The sequence below is a fragment of the Pararge aegeria genome, chromosome 20, assembly GCF_905163445.1.
Source record: "Pararge aegeria chromosome 20, ilParAegt1.1, whole genome shotgun sequence".
In the NCBI taxonomy this organism is placed as follows: domain Eukaryota; kingdom Metazoa; phylum Arthropoda; class Insecta; order Lepidoptera; family Nymphalidae; genus Pararge; species Pararge aegeria.
This window is the reverse complement of record NC_053199.1, coordinates 15,560,415-15,579,872: the sequence shown is the minus strand read 5'-3', so window position 1 is coordinate 15,579,872 and position 19,458 is coordinate 15,560,415. Positions and strand designations below refer to the sequence as shown.

The 19,458-nt window shown below is 37.5% G+C and overlaps 1 protein-coding gene across 2 annotated transcripts in view; it reads right to left on the bottom strand.

Moving 5' to 3' along the window:
* Window positions 1–19,458, bottom strand: part of LOC120632494 (putative GPI-anchored protein pfl2) — a 96,169-nt gene that overhangs the window by 51,498 nt on the left and 25,213 nt on the right. The gene's annotated exons all lie outside the window — the stretch shown is intronic.

Genomic DNA, 19,458 nt, shown 5'->3' with positions numbered 1-19,458 from the left:
GTTTTCAATGTTTTTTTCGTTTCGGAACTTCGAAATGGACAACGGCGCTAAGAAAAAGTGCCTTGCTGCGTGAAACAGCTACATATATTTCTCTATATTTAAATATATCCTATAATCTTCGAACCAGGTATTTGTACGATAAGCTTTAGAAAATATATTTAGCAGACCGAGTACTAGGCTGACATAAAAAGCTGGGTATTGTTTAATAGTCCTTTGTCGAAGGTGTTGAAGCCTACATAAAGTGACTAAAATGAAAATTTATTTAATTTCAATTAGTTCTACTTTATAAACACTTTTGCAACGTCAATGTCTGTTTGTTATGACTCTAACACTGGTTCGGAACTCAAATCCAGCATCCTACGGAGAAGAAGCCGACAAGAAACTTTGCAGTTGCTCTTTTCTAACATCGACATTTTAAATGTTTTTTCTGTCTTGCGGGAGATGAGAGCGGAACTGCCTGCCTCCAAGCTACCATACCATACCATAGTCATTTAGAAATTCACCAATTGTATAATAAATGATTTTAACACATTGCTTAAAAACATGAATCCGTGGGTCCAGAATTACCTTCAGAGTCATGTTATTAAATCGTATAATCAAACGTGCAAAGGAGAGACCACGGATGGCTACCGGAATTATACAACAATACAATAAGCAATACAGTAAGCAATTTATGCTCGTCACAATATAGGAGCTGATGGTGGAGTGCCGGGAGGACTACACAACTTACTAAATTTTTAAACTAATTAAAACTTTTAAACTAATTTAAAACTCTCTCTTTGTTGAAGTTTAATGTGCCTGAATGTAACGATACTTTTAAGTTCAGACACGTTAGCAGCTCAGACGTTATTAAGGCATTTAAATTATTAAATAATAAGAAAACAAATGACTTGTGGGGCATTTCCGTTAACGTTGTAAAGTCTTTGATTGATATAATTGCACCTGACCTATCATTCATATTTAATAATTGTATAGACTGCGGTGTGTTTCCTGATTTAATGAAACATAGCAAACTAGTTCCGTTGTTCAAATCGGGTAGTACTACCGACCCCTCTAACTTTAGACCAATATCTGTACTACCTACTCTCAGTAAAATCTTTGAAAAACTTATATTAAATCAATTACTTCACTTTTTTAATAAGAACGATTTATTGCACGGGCAGCAATTTGGTTTTACACGGGGTCGCTCAACAACCGATGCTGGTGTTGAGTTAGTAAAAAATATATTTGAAGCCTGGGAGAAGTCACGAGACGCACTTGGCGTCTTCTGTGACTTGTCCAAGGCTTTCGATTGTGTACAACATGAAACATTAATCAGGAAACTACACCACTATGGAATTCGGGGCATAGCTCTAGATTTAATGATTTCCTATCTTAATGATAGAATTCAAAAAGTTGACGTGAACGGAAAGCGGTCTAACGGGTCATTTGTGCAAATTGGTGTCCCCCAGGGATCTATATTAGGACCCTTCCTATTCCTCATTTACATGAATGACCTTCCTTACCTAGCTGAGGACAATCACGGGATAGTATTGTTTGCTGATGATACATCATTGATGTTTAAAATTAAACGTCGTGAAAAAAATCTTGACGATGTAAACATATGTCTCGCTAAAGTAGTACAATGGTTTGAGGCTAATAACTTAGCTCTTAACGGAAAAAAAACGAAGAGTATTAAATTCACACTACCGAATGTTAAACAAGTAAAAACCATTGTACAACTTAATAATGAGGAGTTGGATTTGGTGGATACGACAATCTTTTTAGGAATAACTTTAGATGCTAAGCTTCAATGGGGCCCACATATAAATAATTTAGCGAACAGACTTAGTTCTGCAGCATACGCGGTAAAAAAGATTCGTCATATGACAAACATAGAAACTGCTAGGCTTGTTTATTTTAGTTATTTTCACAGCATTATGTCCTATGGCATTTTATTATGGGGTAATGCTGCTGATATAGATTCTATTTTCGTCCTGCAGAAAAGGGCTGTTCGTGCGATATATAAAATGGGCCCAAGAGAGTCATTAAGGGATAAATTTAAAGAAGTTAAAATAATGACGGTGCATAGTCAGTACATATATGAAAATTTAATTTATGTCCATAAAAATATATCAAAATTTAAAAAGAAAATGCACTGTTCAATATAAATATTAGAAGCAAAAATAAACTCGTTGTGCAGTTTACTAGGCTACACAAAATTGCAAATTCATTCAAGGGCAATTGTATATTATTTTATAACAAATTACCAAATGAAATCTTTGAGTTGTCTCTCAATAAGTTCAAAGTTTATAAAAAACGTAAGCTTACAGAAAAATCCTATTATAACATTAAGGATTATTTAAACGATAAAAAAGCTTGGGTGTGAATTGCTCTAGCTTCATAGCTTAATTTATATTTACTGGAAGATGGTGATAACAAAAAAATAAATTTACCCGGCTAAGTTTGTTGTGGGCTCTTCTTAGACCAGGGCGCGTTTGGAACCCTCGTAGCTTTAGATTTAAGTTGGCGAACGAAGTTATCACCATCCCGTTACAATTATGTAAACAATTATGTATGAACGCTTCATAAGTGCCTGTGATAGGCCTACATGAATAAAGAAATTTTGAATTTGAATTTGAATTTAATAAATGAAATGATGGGCCGTGTATCCTTATCTATTGATGATTCCATTTTAAAAGCCTTTGAATCACAGGGGTTATCCAGTAACGACATTGCTAATGGTTTTGCAAACGAATTCGACAAGGCTGTTAAATCGATAATTCCGACCTGCAATTCCAAGCTATTGGACCCTTGTTTGTATACCAAGTCAGTGAACTCCTCCATTTTATTTCAGAAAGCGACATGCACTAAAATTTCTAAGATTATTCAAAACTTAAATTCAAGTAAAGCGCCAGGAGCGGACAGCATTAAGGTTAGCCACATAAAGACGGCTAGGGGTAAAATTTCTTTAGCTATAGCAAATCTAATTAACAGCAGTGTCAAAAGCGGTTTCTACCCTGAAAATTTAAAAAAAGGATGTGTTCGACCAGTTTTTAAAAAAGGGAAACGCAATGATTTTTTAAACTACCGACCAATCACGCTTTTATGGTCGGTAGACAAAATTGTGGAAAAATTTGTCTGCGAACAAATTCATACATTTTATAAGAAGAACGAAGTAATTTACCGCAACCAATATGGATTTCAGCAGGGAAAGGGATCTTCTCTCAATATTTTCTGACGAAGTTAATGAACAGCTTAACCAAAAAAAACATGTACTTGCACTGTTTATAGACTTCTCGCGCGCTTTCGACACTTTGAACCATAATCTTCTTCAAAGTAAACTAGAAACATGTGGTGTCCGCGGTCCTTTGCTCGCTTCGTGCGCAAACTACCTTCGCAAACGCACATTTAGTGTACGGATTGATAACGCCTACAGCGACACTCATGTGGTTAGTGAAGGCACGGCTCAGGGTTCCGTCCTCGGCCCGTTGCACTTCTTGACGTATGTGAATGACATGAGCAACTGTATAAAGCATTGTTCATGTTACCAATTCGCGGACGATACTTGCATCATCTTTGCTGGTCGGGACCCTGACAAGATCTGTGAAGCATTGCAGATGGATTTTAACACCCTGACCATGTGGTGTCACGATGCGGGCTTAGTTCTTAATGTGAAAAAAACCAAACTGATTCATATTAGATCACCATATCTAAAATTCATTCCCTTTAAAAATATTATAGCTCACGATCATGCTTGTCTACACAGTGTAAATTATAATTCATGTAAGTGCCCTTCGATTGAGCTAGTCGACCGATATACCTATCTTGGTCTTACTATTGACTGCAAATTCAACTGGACTTTCCACATAGACTACGTATGTAATAAACTGAGGCAATTTCTCGCAAATATAACTATTTTAAATCGACGGATTCCATTTAAAATCAAATTAATGCTATATAACTCGTTCGCTCTTACTTACGTACAATATGGTCTCAGTAGCTACGGTAGTACTTATAAAACTTATCTCAATAACATATATAGCTTTCAGTTAAGAATTTTAAAAGCTATTGTCTCACATTCCATTAAATCTAAATACGAAGGTAATGATCTAGGGCTTTTTAATCATTGTAAAACATTACCTGTTCAGGAACAGTTTAAATATACTTTATTGAAAAATGAGTTCTTTAATAAGAAGATACTCCGGAAAAATGAACATCCTGTACATACGCGGACGATGACTGCTAACCGCATGCTCATTACGCGCGCTAACAATACATACGGTGAGCGTACGACCGCCTTTTTGGTTCCGCGATTCATGAACGAACTACCTTCAACGTTGATCCAAAATGTAAATATTAAAAACATTAAGCGTAAACTCAAAGAATACTTTTTAGCGAAGTTAGTTGGCTGACTCTTTTGTATCTCGTATAGTTTATATTATTTTGGTACTTACTACTATTAAAAATAAAATTGACAGTCTTACTTGGTTCCTATCGTTCTACAATGTAGCAGTATGTTTTTCCCACAGCTGGTTTTATTCTTTTAATTAACACCTTAGGTAATCGTTGCAGATAGGCACCGAGGACAAACCTCTGCGGTTTTTTCGGTGTTTTTATACTAACCATTTTATTGTAATTGCTTTATTTGATAAATAAATAAAAAAAAAAAAAAAAAAAAACTGTTTAATTCAGACACTACGAAATGTTTTAACAGAAGTCTCTTAGTTAGTGACCCCCATTTGATTTTTTTATACTTTTCATTCTCACCCAGCACAGAATTAAGAAAATACAGAATCCTCATCCAGCCATTCAAGAAGTGCGCAGGGCGTTTTCATCACAGAAGTGCTAGGAGTTTTTTATTGGAAATTTCCTCCTCTTTCAGAATCTTTTTTTGAAATTTCTTAAATATTAATAGTTTATTAAATATTGGCAAAAAACGAAATGCCATTTTCTTTTCATCTTTAATTGTTTATAACTTTGCAATTTTTTATATGCTAATACTCGCTTTTGGCACATTTTTATAGACGTCATTCCGGATCCAATGAGCTATCGCACATTATTTTAAGAGCAGTATCTCTATTTTGTACCATTTTCAACTTGTAGACTAGACTATCACACCCACGTAATGTGTGACTAGCTTACAAACTTTTTCCCATTTTCCCATTTTTTACCATGAAACGTTTACGTTTAGAACATTAGAGGTAGAATAATAACTGTCAAATTCTAAATGGAATGAAGTGACTAGCATGTTCGAGAAGCACTACTAAAGTAGCGGTGTCTGTATATTCTTAATTCTGTGTCAGCCAGTTCAATTATTTCGATCTCTGAATATGGTCATACTATAAAATGTTGCTCGCAATGTTCATGCGATGCCCACAGAAGCACGCGGCCGGTGGCGTGCGGCGAGAGAAATCATCCAGCTATGCATATTGATGATAATGGCTTTCTCCCTGTAGTATTCGAGATCAATTTTGAAATAATTAAGCTAACACTATTTGATTTAGTATCATATTTATTCATTTCAGTTAGACAACATGTCTCAATATATTAAACGCAGCGCATGAAAAGTTTCATCATATCAATCCATTACCGACCTACTACTGTAGATACTGCCCTGTAACAGGGCATGCGTCTTTTCTCACAATGTGATGGGGTTAAGGCCGTAGTCCACCACGCTGGCCCAGTTTGGTGGTGGACTCCACACACCTGGAGGACATTTTGAAGAACTCTCAGGCATGCAACCCATTGCCGTACCCTGCAGTGGGCCGGTAATGGGTTGACGATGCTGGTGATGACACTGTTAAGTTAATAACATATTAATAAATACAAATATTCCTCATTTCAAGTAAGTACTTTATACCTTTTTTCACGAAATGAGTGGCATGACAGTTTATGAAACTGTTGAAAAACGTGGGGTTAAGTCGAATGTGTGTTTTTAAAATCGATTCAGTTGTAATAAAGACTAAGAATAAAAAACAATAACAAATATTTCCCCTTTAAAATTTATAGTACCTATAGAAAGTTATATTTGTGTGTTTTATTATTAATTCATTAAGTTTTATTATTTATTTATTTGGTTTGTGTTTTCTAATTGGAATTATATTTAGGTCTACTTGTACTAAAAAAGACAAGTGTGTGAAACAAATTAACCAAAATAGATTTTAAAAAAAAGTATAGAAAGTAGGTATTAGTAATTGTATAGAAGTATAAAATTTTAGATGGACATACCATAGAATATTATTCTAAATAAACAAGATGGAATCGCTGAGAATTCCTTCGACGTATCGGATGTAAATGCATTTTCCAAGAAACCCCAGCGATTCTTGTTAAAATAATCGATGCAACGATAGCAAGCTGGGACGATTATATCGATTATTAGTATTATCGACGTAATTTATAGCCATTTTTAATTGGCATTCTTCGCAATAAGTCATTAACTATTGTTGTCATTAATTACATAAGCGAGTACATTGTTTGAGTAGAAATAAAAAGAGTAACAAACCTTTTTTCTTTTTAATATTCCGCGATGTGTATTAATTTTTTTTCTGATATCTATACCAGACCAATTGTATAACAGTTTTTGGAACTCAAAATATTGAGTCGTAGGTCTTGTGATTAGCAAGCGATTTAGTGAGATGACCAGAGACACCGTGAGATAGCAGTCAAAAGCTAACTTGTAGTGGAATTTAAATAAAATTATAGACTACGGATAACGTCCTAGATCGAATTCAGTTCGGAATAGAAGAAACAATGGACGCTTGAGTCCCAAGATGCTGGCATCACCACGCACAACCAATCGCTGTGTTGGTAGACCAGGTGGACAGACGACATAATAAGCGTTGATTCGCTGAAAATCATAGCGAGTGGATATCTCTAATAAAGACCTAAATGAGGCTATGATCACGTTTAATAAGACGGAACTTATATTATTGGTAATGGGGAAAACTGAAGCCGATAGGGCATTCCAGATCTGTGCGGTGAAAATCAAAAACAAGGATACAAAGCAAGTTGGATACGTGTCCAACTACGTAGGGGTGAGGATCAGTATGTTTTTGTGCAAAGAGTTCCATCGCGATTACGCTCCAAATTGTCAGCCATTGTAGAGAAGTAAAACGACATGACCTTGAAACCGGACAGTTCACGCAGCTTGCGCGTCCGTAAAACCGACTCTATAATTACCCACCATTGTAAACTAACTATTATGGGGGAAAAACTTATAAATGTGTTCGCCTCACTGATGACCTCGACATGCTTGTGACGTATTGCGCCATACTAGCGACGCGTGCATGTTGTGGATATGTAAAGACTTGTGATTTCGCGTCACTCACATTCTGTCAAAGCATTAAGTGAAGTAATGACGTCTTGAAAAGTTTATAAAACGTAAGCTTATAAAATAATCCTGTTATATTAATGATTATGTATTTGATTGACGGGGTTCCGTCCGGATGACGCCAGAAGTCGGGGACCGGAGCATTGTCATCTGATCGCCAGGGTCGTGAAAGATATGTTTAAGGTTCCTTTTAGTGAGAGTGACGATAAGGTTGAGTAAAATGAAGCCGCAACTATGAGAGGGTTGGATGTTTGATGGACTTCTCGAAGTAAATTTTTAGTTGGTTTTTTTTTTAATATTAAGCGATAGTGTTCAGTTTGAGATATCTGTGGAGATTGACGTTTCGCAGCGCGCGTTGCTTAGCGCTATTCATTCAGTAGTTTTTGAGAGTCTGGAATCTCATAACGGAGGGAGGGCAAACCGCGTAGGTGACGCTCGCATATGACATGATGGAGTGGACACAGGTACTAGATAAACTAGCTACGCCTGTTTAACATGGGAGAAGAGAGATGGAGTAAGAGTCTACAAAGGAAGAACGCAGCCTTGTTTCGGGATGTGCTAGTGGGATCTGCGAAGTTAAAGCGACTGCCAAAAGTTACACACAAATATTTGGCTGTCTTTTGCAACGCTGACCTATCATTAGCCTAAAACACAGTTCACAGCTGTACTAAGGGCCTCGACTAACTGTAGGTTTTTCCCTTTATCACCAAGCCGCGAAGACGAGGGTTAGTGATTGCAGTAGTTGGTGCTGTAGAAAACGGGCATAAACCTACTAACAAGTGAGTTGCAAGGAGAAAGTGCAAGTTAACCTAATGAGCCCCCCAGATCAACAGTACAACGGGAAATTGCCATTACACTCGCATTAAGTCATAAGTGTTATATGGAGTTTCTAGAGATAACTTTCCCAACTTTTCAGATTGGCAAGCGTACCTCTCAAACAAATACCACAACCGTATCGTATCGATAAGATGATAATATGGTCGGATTCGATTTCTGTAACGTAAACCTATACAATAATATTTATTTTATCCCAAAATTGTAATCAAGTATTAAGGAGAAGAGTTTAAGAGGCGCAAATTTGAAAACCTAGATGGCAGTTTGGGGTCGTGGGGACCAGGGGCTCGAGTTCTTTAAAGAATAGTCAAGAAGGGTAATTGAAGAGTTTTTAGAGGCTTCGCTGCGGTAGTTTCGAAGACGTTTTAGATCATATTAAGTTTCATTTAACAGCATATGTTTTTTTAGATTACTTTTGTTGATAAATATTCTAGGTTTTTCATTTATTTCATGCAATAAGAAAAACGTAGTTATAATTGCCATCAGGGGTAACTTTGTCATTTTTTTCTATTTCAATTAGAAATGATTGAATTTACTGAATTGTGTAAAGCGGGCAAACTTTTTGTCAGAAATAACTTTTATTTTCACTTTGAAGAATAACATTGTTTATGTTCTTTTCAACTCATTTAGCAGTACTGAGCACATTAATCAGCGCTTGTTTCAATTTAAAAACAACCAGATATTAATAAGCAGGTAACGCAGCCATAATAAACTTTATTTTACCGCGTGATCGTTTTTGTTTAGTGGGTAAGACAAAATTGGCGCAGGTCGAAGTTTCCCCGCAGTAAATAGAGTGTAATGGCAGTACTGAGAGGTCAGCAGAACACAACAAGTGCTGTTTATTTATAGAGCGGTGCCGGCGACCTAGCGCCTACAGGCGACAAGATACTGCGGTTCAATAATTACTGCCAAAAGAACTATGTAGGTGGATACCTATATACTACTTTTTCTATTTACTTTGGGCGTCCATAAACTATGTGAGGTGTTTTTTTTTTCACTTTCTGTCCCTCCCTCTCCCCCCTGTTAAGATGACGTGAGATTTTATTCTACCTGCTCCCCCATCCCCCAATCTCACGTGAGATTTTTCAATATTTAGGTTTCTTACGTAAACGCGTTGGATTGTTATTGTAAAGACCAATGGACCAAAATAGTATCAAAAAAAATTGCGTGGTATTTGTTGAGACCAGAGGGGTCTCTCCACCGTAAGTTAAGATGAGATTTCATCATAGCAGCATCACCAACAAAGACTACATTTTAATATTAAACTCTATTCCATATGCATTATAGCCGAAATTTGAGGTAGTTTATGAATCATTATAATACCTTACCGCGTAGTATGGTAATGATTAAGGACAAAAACATGTTGCGAACTGCTCGGTATAGTAATAATAAATAAAGTGTCTAGATTGTTTTTGCAGAGATCTTGAGTTCTCCTCGTGACTTCTGAACGCCTGGTACTTTGTATTGAATAATGGGCAAAGCTCAAGGAGCTTTTTCGGTCTTATAAAGAAACCACTTTGAAATATTAAAAAAATACATATCAGCGACGTCTATTCCTTCTTATTGTTAAGTAGTTTTATTATTTCCTTCTTATTGTTAGTACCTATTATCAATAATTAACGAGGTAACTTATGATAATGCCAAAAGCCAATATACCACTTTGGAGCAGTGTGAAAGAGATGGCTTGTAGCCATTAGTGGGATATTAATAGACTTACCATGATGAGCTTCTGCACAGATAATGTACCCGGCTTCAATACCCAAGTATGTAGATAATAAAGACGCACCGTCTTGGTACTTTTTAAGTTACCAAATTATTTAATTATATGTAATATAAATGCTAATGTGTGCCTGTTCTTTTTTTTTTATTTGTTTGCTACTTATGTTCGGCTCAAACGTTAAACCGACCTTGATAAAATGGATCTTGAGTAGGTTTTTGTCCCTGAAAAGATGCTGGTAAAACTTACCAGCTGTATTTAAAAAAAATAGCATTATTTTAGATAAAATTTTGCGTAAAAGAAGTTTGCACCCAGGACACTGGAACATTTTATCCCGGGAAAGTAAAGGGTCCCTGCGGAGTATTTAAAACCCTAAAATAAAAACGGACAAAGTCGCGCGCAACAGCTGGTACCTAAACAATATTCCTTCTTTGTTCTTACAATTACTTAATCAACGTCTTTGAGCACAAAAAAAATATTGTCACGGTCGTTACGCAAATTCTACGGGCGCCATCTTTGCTTTAGCGCATGATTGAGCAACCTACATTTTTTATTACATTTACAATTAGAATAACTGTTCCATTTAAACTTAACATAACACTTTCGCATGCGTCTAAATATTGCCTGGGGCAGCAAAGTTCTTAAGGCGAGTTAATGCGGATTTGGACGTCCGAATTGGACTTATAACCTTCGTGCCTCGGAGAGCACGTTACCATTGTCAGTTGCGGTGATTATGGATAACAATAGAGAACTGGTAATAATAGATATCAAAATTCACCGTCCCACGTTAGAGCAGCATGGTGGAAGAAAGATTTTGGGCGATTATTGTTATTTTGATATATCGATTTCAATATTTGGTTTTTTCATACCTTTGCGATATATGTATTTCCGCTGTACAGAAACCGCTGTTATCAAGTGTCAAGTTATAAAAAACAAATGCAATAGACTAGATAAGATATCGATGATTTTGTTTTCGATAGAAATCGCAATCACAATCAATTTACTTATTAATTCTTTTGGCATACGGATTAAAGGAACTTCCTTATGCTCGCACTTCTTATTTAAAACCGTTTATTCTTAGTAAGGATATAAAAAGAAATGTTTCTCTGACTTGCTTAGGCACCTACTTATCAGCGCCCAGTCTAGTACGCGAACCTAGATAACTGAAAGTCCAGTAATTCCTAAGTCGAAAATTCTACCTATTATTGAAGATAGTAAAAAAAAAATTCAGTCTGTCTGTGACCTGATAACATGTCAAACATGGAACCTGTTCCGAGGTTAGTATTTGTTTCGAGTTTTTTTTTTTATATCAGGCACTGGTCTCCTACAATTGGAAGGGGTACTCCATCACGCTGGCCTAGTTCGGATTGGTGGACTCCACGCATCTTTGAGAACATTATGGAGAACTCTCAGGCATGCAGGTTTCCTCACGATGTTTTCCTTAACCTTTGAAGCAAGTGATATTTAATTGAATAAAACGCACATTACTTAGAAAAGTTAAAGGTGCGTGCTGAGATACGAACTCGGCCATCCGAAAGTAAAGTCGAAGTCCTACCCACTGGAACTACGAGGCGGCCAACATCTAATCGAATATAAGCCGCCTAATTTCGTCCGCATACCGAATTCTTACGATCAAAGTGAACCGATTCGCCTTAAAGGTCGAACTCGAATGAACGGTTAAATGCTAATCCTGCGAGATGAATCGATGCTAACGAGTTCAGTGTGTCAGTGCGGCCGGGAATCGAACCGGTTGCAGTGTACTGCGTGATTCACTGAACGTGCCTGAACGGGTTTTGGATTGGTTTGCGTGTTTTGTTGCAAACGTTTTGTTGCATTTTACATTATTATAATGTTTAAACTCTTTTTTTAAATTCTTGTTTTATTAACTAACAGCCGATAAGTATTACTTTTACGTATGATGTAATTAGCGGACTTTAAAATGTTTAAATTTCATTTAATTCGGCGTGCATATGACAATGATTTTATCTTTTTCCACATCAACATAATCCTAATATTTCACTAATGTTTGTTGATAGCCCAGTGTGTAGGACTTGGACTTCACTTTCGGTGAGCGAGTTCCAATCCCAGCACCTCTAACATTTCTAAGTTATGTGCGTTTTAAGCAATTAAAATATCTCTTGCTTCAACGGTGAAGGAAAACATCGTTAGGAAACCTGCATCCCTGAGAGTTCTCCATAATGTTTTCAAAGGTGCGCGAATTCGACCGATCCGCACTGGGCCAGCATGGTGGACTACGGTCTTAACTCCTTCTCATTGCGGGAGGAGACGCAGCGTGTGCGGATCTCAAGCAGAGATGAGCGGTATTAAATATGCGATGCCCCCTTTCGCGCGGAGCCCGTAGCAATTGCTACTCCGGCACTGCACCACCACTTCTATTCGCGTGTCGTACGAGGCGACTAAGGTAATATAACAGAAACTGGGCCAGCGTGGTGGACTAGGGCCTTATCCCCTTCTCATTGCGGGCGGAGAATCATGCCCTGTAGTGGGCCGGGGGCCGGTAATGGGTTTATATGGTGAAGGACACCATGCTGGCCACGTATGGATTGGAAGAATTGACGACTCTTATGAGATGCTCCCTCCTACATTACGAAGAATGAAAAGAACTCGGGCGTTCGTCACGGTATTTTCCTTCACGTATGGATGTATTTAATTGCTTTAAACGATCATAACATTTATAGTAATAGAGATTTTTGTGACAGAGCTCGTCCGGGGAAGAACTATCGTCGTGCTTATCACATTGCATCTGCCGCTAAGCAGCATTGTTGCAATGCTGTGTTCCGGCCTGAAGGGCGTGGTTGTCGGTGTAATTACACGCCTCAATTTGATGGACACGGGGCGTCATGTTGCAGGACGTGCTCCTTGCATGCCCTGCGAAGTGTTGCTCTGTTTATAGGCAATGGTGACAAACCCAGTGGCCTGCACTGGGTTTCCTACCAGGCCAGGCAAGGCAGGGCAGTTTTTTTTTTGCACCGAAAATAAAAAAATCTCCGAAAAGTTAGGTGCTAGGTTGTCATGTCCCATGTCTGAGGTAAAAAAATGAATTAAAACTTTTTTTAACCACGATTCTTCGTAAAACAAACTACAACCTCAAATATGAAAACAAAAAGTTTTTATATTATTGTTGAGAAATTCAACTCTGTGTGTATTTAGGAAATACTGCAACGCTGATATCCAGTATCCCTACTGGAGAGGTAGAGCACATAAAAAGCACTCTCCATCAAGCGATCGTGGCGTATTACAAAACTGTTACTCAACTTAAATGCTGTAACGCGAGATTTGTAATCAAACATAAATAAGCTACCGGGTTCAGTTGATTTTAAATTTTTTTAAGTTACTGTATTACTGTTACAAAGACCGGAATGTAGTAAAACTGGTCCAATGCCAGTACTATTCGACTATTCGTATTGTTATGTGTTGTTTTTTTTTTTACGCCGATTACTTTACTGTTTAAATGTCATGATTTGGTAAACATCAAAATTCTAAATTCAAAATTCATTTATTTCAAGTAAGCCTAATATAAGCACTTTTGAAACGTCAAGTCTGTCTGTGTGAAGCGACTCTACCACCGGTTCGGAAGGCAGATTCGACCGAGAAGAAGCCGGCAAGAAACTCAGCAATTGCACTTTTCCAATATCAACAACTTACATCTGACATGTTAAAATTCATTTTTCTATTTTGTGAGAGATGAAAGCGGAGCCGGATGCTTCCAAGCAACCTTGTCAACCATGTCATCTACTGTTTTATTCGCGTGCCACGTGGTGACAGCAGTTCAGAATACCATTGACACCACCCCAATGCCTGATAAAGCAAATTCTTTAAAAGAGCCCTTGATCTGCCATGTCTTCTTGAGTTACACTCAAATACAATTCAATACTTAATACGTACGAGTATCTTAAATATGTATAAACGTATCTAAAATACGTATCTTAAATACAATACGTAATTTGCTATACGAGTACATAGGTTACAACTTTGTTGGTAATTAATAGAGCAGTATGTCTGTTGCGTGTACGTGTGCGTGTGCGGGTCAGTCAGTCAGTCAGTCAGTCAGTCAGGCAGACAGAGATGAGCGGCATTAAAGCTTGAAACTGTTCGTCCACTCTAGTAAGCAGTTGAACTGGTCTTCATCATCATCTTATCAACCGTCTACTGCTGGACAAAGGTCTGTTGTAAGGAATAACAAAACAACTATACGGCTGATTAGGATGGCAGTGGTAATGATGAGGAACTCTCTGAAGAAACTGTCGACGGAACCTGCAAAGAGGATTTGTGCCGGATCTGCCTTCCAAACCAGTGGTATAGTCACTACAAACTGACAGATTTAACATTTCAAAAGTGATATAATTAGACCTCCTACTTGAAATTGTAAGTAATTATGTATATTGTACCCATAATAAAAGTTACACTTCGGGCCGGGGCTAGATGGCAAGTTATTGTCGTAGTATTTTATATTATTACAAGCTGTTGCCCGCGACTGCGTCTGCGTTTGAATTTGTTTTTGATGTGGCATTTAATTTAGTTGCAGTTCTAAAAAAAAATTGAAGTATTCATTATTAGCCTTATGAGGGGTTTGCTGCTGTCCGCTGAGGAGTTCTCTCCTCTATCTCCAACCACATTCATCAGATCTACACAAAGTTTGGTCAAAATGAAACACATATTATAACCTCTAGAGTACAAAAATAATTATTTAAATCGGTTATAATTTGTCGGAGTTATGGTGTAAAATTGTCAAACACTTTCATCCCCTCTCCCGAAGGATTCGAGCTTAATGTCGGGATAAAAAGTATCCTTTATTACTTCTAACACTTCCAAAAATATTTGTACAAAGTTTCATGGTGTTCGGCTTAGTAGTTTTTGCGTGAAAGCGTAACAAACAAACTTACATTGACATTTATAATATTAGTAGGGATATAACATAAGCATACATATCAAATTTCCTCGCAAACGAAGTCGCGGGACCAACTAGTAACTAATAATACAAATATCGTTTAGCAAAACACATAATGTAATGATAATTTCAATGCAATAACGTAATAACCTACTTATGTCGTTATACTTATTATTTATTCGACAGGCTATTGAAACAGTTTCCTTTTATAAAGGTAAACATTGGCCAATAACTGAAACTATTTAACCGTGTAATTTAAGGATTAATGACGTCATACTTAATACAATCCATGCAAGCACCTAATTGCAGTTTACATGTTAAGCAAGATAAGACGTCGTAAAAACATTTTGTTATGAAGGTATTTACAATATGTTATCGACATCAGTATTTCTATAGTAGCGACTTGCTGACCTGCGCAACTTCGTCTGCATCAAATCGGTTGTTATCGGATTTAATATCTTATAGCAAACAGACAGACAGACAGATAGACAGACAGACAATAAAAGAATTAAATAAAAATCTATTTTGTACTCAGTATCGATTATAAAGCATCCCCCGGTAAAAATTTTGAAAATAAATAAATATACTACGACAATACACACATTAAGTAAGTAATCTAGTCCCAAAGTGAGCGTCGCTTGTGTTATGGGTACTAAGATAACTGATGAATAATTTTTATGAATAATATACATAAATACGTTTAACATATAGATAAACACCCAGACACTGAAAAACATTCATGTTCATCACACAAATATTGTCCAGTTGTGGGAATCGAACCCACGGCCTTGGACTCAGAAAGCAGGTTCGCTGCCCACTGCGCCAATCGGCCGTCAAAATATGTAGTAAATAAATATATAGTAAATATATTATGTTTACAAAAAATCTTCCGGTTACAGTTTTATTATGAGTATAGATATTGATTTTTCGATATATTGCAATTCTAAATTGTCTAAAATGGCGAGAACACAGAGTTAGGAACACACAGAAACCGTGTAAAAAACTAATATTAAAGCATAAAAAACCACTCCACTTTAGTAGTGTTTCTCGAACAGACGGTTGCTCACTTGACAGTTACTACATTTAGCACTGGACAATAATTATTTTACCTCTTATGTTCCAAGCCACTTATTACCATTACAAGTTAGACTCTAAACTCAGCTGGTGGTAAGTAATGATGCAGTCTAAAATGGTAGCGGGCTAACCTGTTAGGGAGTATGTTAGTCACGCCCCTAATTGGTTTCCACGCGACATCTCACCGAAACACTAAATCGCTTAGCGGCACGACTTTGTCGTTAGGGAGGTAACTAGCCACGACCAAAGACTCCAACCAGACCAGGGAATATAAAACAAATATAAAGTCCCAAATTGCCCCTGCTGAGAATCAAACCCGGGACCTCCTAATTAAATTCACAACGCTCACCGATGCGCACGGGAGGTCGCTAAAACTTGTAACGTCGTACTCCAGGTCGGTATTAAGAATTCATTGGCCCGACCCATAAAAATAAGGTCATTGCTTAGCAGTCGAGGTGACCTTTGATACAATAATTGTGATCACAGCTCTGTATGACCGGGCAACAGATGGACGCGGTACCGGGCGGCGCCGGCACGCCGTTATCAGTGCACCAATTATACAATATACACTATTGTTGATATCATAATTTGATATTGCATGTGATTCACTCCGGCTCTTCGCTACACAAGTAAAATGATTTTTATCAACTTCGGTATCTTATTCGATGTAATGTTCCATTTATGAATTTGACAGATGAATTTCTATTTTTTTTCTTTATGCTTTCCCGTGCGGAAAAGGCAAAGGTCACCACCGTACAGCCACTGAATATCTATATCGGAATCTTCAAAGGAAAGGAAAGGCAAAGGTCGATACCTATACAGCCATCTATACCCTAAAAAACTTCAGATGGCAGCCCGGTTACGCTGTCTGCCTCAATTTTGGGTGTACCTCTTTCGATTTCGGACATGCAGCTTTTACTTTTCGGTGTTATATGCGTTTTAAGGAATTGAATATCACTTATTGCTAAGGTTATTCAAACTTAACCATTTCTTAAAATGCACATAACTAGGTCCATCATGATTCATGAGGAATCCATAAATATGTTCAGCACATGAACCTTAGCTGAGTTGCCCTGTGGTGACGGCAGATCAGAAAACAGTTATTACCACCCCTCCTTTTCCCCCGGGTGTCGTACGAGGCGACTAAGGGAATACAATTAACACCGGACAACAGCGTCCTCTGGGCAGCTTCGTCTGCCCAGCGTGGCGATTGGTCCAGTAGTGGATTGTTACAGGCTATTGACGATGCACATGAGATGGTGATAACAAAAAAACACCCGGCTTCATTTATTGTGGGCTTCTTCTTAGACCGGGACCCGTTTGGAACCCTCGTAGCTTTAGTTTTAAGCTTACGAGTCGCCATCATCTCACTACCGTGTACTTCTCATGTAATGTACGCATCAAAAGTGCCACCTATGGGCCTACTTGAACTTACTTAAAGATATTTTTGACTTTGACTTTGATTGACTAAGTTTAGACTTTGATTATAGTCTCTCAGGTCACCTCACCTCGCCGCGGTTAGACGGTTGACGATGGTTCACTTACTATCAGGAGGACTTTCTGCTAGGTCTATCAATTCGTCCGAAGCCTTGAGGCCTCCAGGAAGAGGCGGGTTTAGAGCATAGACCCGTCACGCTGCACCAATGTGGGTTGGTGGGCTATCATTATTAGTAAAAAAATTAAATTACTTAACTTGTTGTTGTGTTTGTTACCAGGAGCTCAGACACGCATGTAGTCAAACGTGAAAGGTCAGTGTCGCACACAAATGAGCGACCTTGTGTGCCACAATGCCTTTCCCACCGGCACATTTGGAGTTAAATCACATAATACATAATTATCTTACTAAACTCTTGAGTTGTAGTTACAGTTATTTTACGACTCTACTGCCTCTGTAACAGCGCAGTTGCTCTAGATCCTAGCATATCACGAGGACGTAAGTTCGATTCCTGGGACACTTTAAAAAAAATGTTGGGTATTGTGATTTAGTTTTCAGAAAATCTAATAGGATATTTATTTGTTTAATTTAATATAATAGTGCTCGTTAAAGCCCGCCAACCCGCTACAAAGCAGCTTTGTTTGTGTTTAGCTCTCTTATAGAAGACGAGACATCTGTCCAGCAGTGGGAAAATAACGATGATCCAACTCAGAATGTCTTGTGGTAGGCCTATGCCGTGGCTAGTTACACGATTTAGTGTTCCGGTGCGATGTCGCGTTGAAACCGATTATCACTTACCACCAGGTGAGATTGCTGTCAAGGGCTAACTTGTAGTGGAATAAACCGTATCCAGTAATCTGTATTTATTATGTAACTGCCTTGTTAGTCTAGTGGTTACGATAAATAACGAAGTCCTATGTCCGATTTCCGATTTTTTTTTTTATGGTAAAAACTTTCAGTACCATCCCAAAGTTGAGGAATTGGCTGTGTCAACTCCCATGCATCGGAGAACACCTAAAGCCATCCCGACTTTTGCGACGAACATGTTGTAAAGTAACCATTAAAGCCCACAAACCCGCATCAAAGTGGCATTGTGGGTCCTTGCTCAAAAACCCTTTCTCCTATGGAAAAAAGAGATGTTCCTAGCAGTGGTATATTAATAGGCTGATGACGAGAAAAACGTCAACAGCTTGAAGATTATAATGTAGAGTAACTTGATATTTCTTGCGGTGTACCCACATTATTTGGTATTTGGCACAAATCGCCTAAAAGACCGCAAAACCGCTATGTTTATACCATACTAGTTTTTGCCTGCGACTTCGTTCACGTGAACACTTTGAGGTGTATATATGTATATTTTCTATATTTTTTTTTTTCAAACTTTAGCATTTATAATATTAGTACCAATGGTGCACAGGGCTTCGTAAAATGCATAAAGATATGCATAAATCAGATATATAGCATAAAATAGCATAATTCCCCTTCAATACGAGCTATATAAAATAATTTGGGTAGGCAGTGCTTATGTGTATATATGAAGTCCACACACACACATTAGTACCTATAGACGTTGCCCGCAACTTCGATCGCGTTGGTTTCGGTTTTGAGAAATTCCCGTGGGAGCCGTTTACTATAAAAAATATAGGTTCGCCTCCAGAATTTTATCATCTATCTTTCTGTGTGTAATCTATTTTTCTATTATTTTTTTTCTGAGGAGTACAACACAAATGCATTCATTCATCAAAATGCTCCTATTAATTCGAATTTGAAACAAACAAACGTTAGACGGGTTATATTTTTTGTAAATATTAATGTCAGTTTGTAATTATTATTAGGTAAGTGTTACTAATTGGAATATAGAGAGAGATTTATTATCTATATAAAGATTTACTTAAATCCTTATTTCCTATTTTCTATTAATGATGTTTTCTTTATTATTCCTATATTATATAATTGATTTTGACGGCCGAGTGGCGCAGAGGGCAGCGACCCTGCTTCCTGCGTCCAAGACCGTGGGTTCGATTCTCACAGCGGGAAAATGTTTGTGTGATGAGCATGAAAGTTCTTCGGTGTCTGGGTGTTTATATGTATTTTATAAGTATTTATGTATATTATTCATAAAAATATTCATCAGTCATCTTAGTACTCATAACACAAGCTACGCTTAATTTGGGGCT